This window comes from Tiliqua scincoides, chromosome 7 (assembly GCF_035046505.1).
Source record: "Tiliqua scincoides isolate rTilSci1 chromosome 7, rTilSci1.hap2, whole genome shotgun sequence".
Classification (NCBI taxonomy): domain Eukaryota; kingdom Metazoa; phylum Chordata; class Lepidosauria; order Squamata; family Scincidae; genus Tiliqua; species Tiliqua scincoides.
In genome coordinates, this window is record NC_089827.1 from 67,392,106 (window position 1) to 67,394,947 (window position 2,842).

At 44.7% G+C, this 2,842-nt stretch overlaps 1 pseudogene; it reads left to right on the top strand.

Moving 5' to 3' along the window:
* Nucleotides 1-1,501: 1,501 nt before the first annotated feature.
* On the top strand, nt 1,502-1,621 carry LOC136658083 (5S ribosomal RNA; annotated as a pseudogene).
* Nucleotides 1,622-2,842: the final 1,221 nt, after the last annotated feature.

Consider the following 2,842-nt stretch of genomic DNA (forward strand, 5'->3'; position numbering starts at 1 on the left):
AGCGTGCTTGGAACCTGCTGGAAAAAGCGAGAGTTTTCGGTAGAAAGGAACCCGCTGAAAGCAGATGGCTGCAGGGCCAAGGAAGATATCAAATCTGTTTTCAAACGTGCTTAGAAGGAAAACAGAGCCAGAAGCAAGGACAAACTGAAAGTTATTGAAAGCAATGCTGAGTTATCTGGATGTTCACTGCTAAACTAGGGTTTCTGTAGCGGAAATAAGGAATGAATAAGACACATCACATTTCATTAGTCTGCACATAATATGTTCTCTTTTCAAGGTGCAGAAGCCCTCGGTACCTGCCATCATGGAGGTGCATGAAGCATTCTATGGTGGGTGGTTGTGAACGGGAAGCCTCCTCCATAAGAACATAAGAAGACCCTCGCTGGATCAGGCCAAAAGTCCATCTAGTCCAGCTTCCTGTATCTCATGGTGGCCCTCCAAATGCTTAAGGACAAGACAACAGGTAAGGAAACTTTTGTTGCCTTATACAAGGGTTAAGTCCCCTGTCATTCTATGAATCTACTCTGACCCATGCCAGCTCTTTGGCTGATGGTGACGATTAGCAGTATTTATATTCTGCTTTTCAACCAAAAAAAGTTCACAAAGAGGTTCACAGGGAAAAACAAAAAAGCAAATAACTAAAATGGCTCCCTATCCCGAAAGTCTCACAGTCTAAAAAGATGCAAAAGAACATCAGAAAACAGCCACTAGAAAAGACACCATGCTGGGGCGAGGAGGGCCAGTTAATCTCTTCCTGATAAATGTAAGAGCACCACTTGAAAAAGCATCTCTTGAAATTTTGTGCTGAGGCAAGCCCAAGAGGACACGGGAGGCGTGGTGAGGCCAGGAAGGGTGCAGATCATATTGACGGCACCATCGCTGCGGCTGATTGCTCCTGCCTGCCCTGCCGTCCTTTCTGGCAGCCCCAATCTCCGTCCTGTTCCTACTCCTCTCTGCCCCATTAGACCCCATCCCTGCCCCCATCCACCCCTGTGCCAACTCATCGCTCACAACAGTGCCTAGATGCTCTGGTGGAGCGTGCACAGGTTCACCAGCCTTTTGCACCAGGGGCCCCATTGCACATGTTGCTTTCCACAAATGAAACATTTGTTCCATCACTAGAAGGCCCACATAAGGTTACTGTGTAGAAGAGGGAATTTTGGCAGGTGCAGCTTGTCACCTCACAAATGGCAGATGACAAGCTGTATCTACTGGAGATGATGCAGATGACAAGCTGTATCTACTGAAATTCCCTCTTCTATACAACTGTTAAGAGGTCAGGAACCCTAAAGTTGGAAGGTTGACCACCCCCGGATTAGGCTGTAAATGCATGGAAGCAGATGGCAGAAACTGCTCGATTCCTGTGTTGCCATTTGCCATGCTAAATAAAAATTAGTTAGGCAAGAAAATTAGAGGCAATAATTTGTCTCATAGGAACGGACACCAGTGCCTTAGTCCTGCTGTGAGGAAACAACACCTCAGTTTTTATTGCAGCTTATGCTCTGGCAGCAACTGTTTCCCTGCACATGCCTGATCTCGTTTGATCTTGGAAGCTAAGCAGGGTCAGGCCTGATTAGTACTTGGATGGGAGACCACCTGGGAATACCGGGTGCTGTAGGCTTATACCATAGTCTTTCGAGACTGAAGGTTGCCAGCCAAAAGCTTATGCTGCACCATAGGAATGGATAGTAAGTAATTTTTTTGGAATATATTTCTTTGCTTCCCCATCTTATTAGAAAGCTCAAAAACAAGTGAAATGTACAGGAAAAAGCAATTTGCTGATTGCCCCTTGCATACACAAAAGTGGACCAATGATCTTGGATTCTTTTAAGATGCAGTGTTTTTTTTTGTATTCGTTTGTGTATTCATGTAACACAAGATAAATAGGTTACTCATTTTGAACTGATTTGGAGTACTGGATGAATATTCATATGCCTGTCAGGATAAAGTCAGAATATTTAGCGTTTCGATCTTGAGTGTAGCTGAAGTTTCTGATCATCAGAGCACGAGAACCAATTGGAATTTTTTTTTTTTACAGTGGTGATTGAAGAATTCCGTATCTATTCCTTAATCAACAAACATTACAGTAAGCGAAAATAGCTCGAAGATTTCCATTTTCTGAAACAGCTCCATTAAATAAGGAAATTGGCCCTTTCTGTAAGCATAGTTCAAAATACAAACTACCAGATATCAAAATATAAATATTTATGGCACTTAAGGGGGTGAGAAGAAGACTTGTTGTCAGGACAGTGTAGTCTAGTTTGCTGTTCCTGATGTGGTCAGCCTGATGCTTCCAGGACACTGACAGACTTTTGGGATCTTGGACCAAACTTTTGGAATCAAGATTCATAGACACTTTGTTGAATCTTGGAAAAGGTAAAGATATGCTCTAATTTGGTTTCTGACTCTAATATTGAATGTGTGGAGGAGGGTCACAGCATGAAGCGGGGCATTATTTAAAACCCTACCTTCTATTTTTCACCATTTTGAGAGATCAGCGGTCTCTGGAGACCGCTGTGTTCCAGAAGAGGCTGGAACAGAACGCTCCATTCTGCAGGGGAACCTCCTTACCGTGTGGCCGATCTGCCCCAAACTGCATGTGGTCCAGACACGTCTGCCTGGAAATCTGGGTGCAAAGCCTGCTGGGGCAACTGACCCCAGAAGCGGCTGGCCAGTGTACAGTTTTGGGGAGATCGGCGGCATGGTAGGGAAGCTCTCCAATACCTTGTCTTGTTTAGTCACCCTTCGAATAAATGCCTTTTATTGTTCCTTATCAACTCCCAGGTCTCAGTCCCTCATTTGGGCCTCTTCAGCCTAGAAAAGAGACGCCTGAGGGGGGACA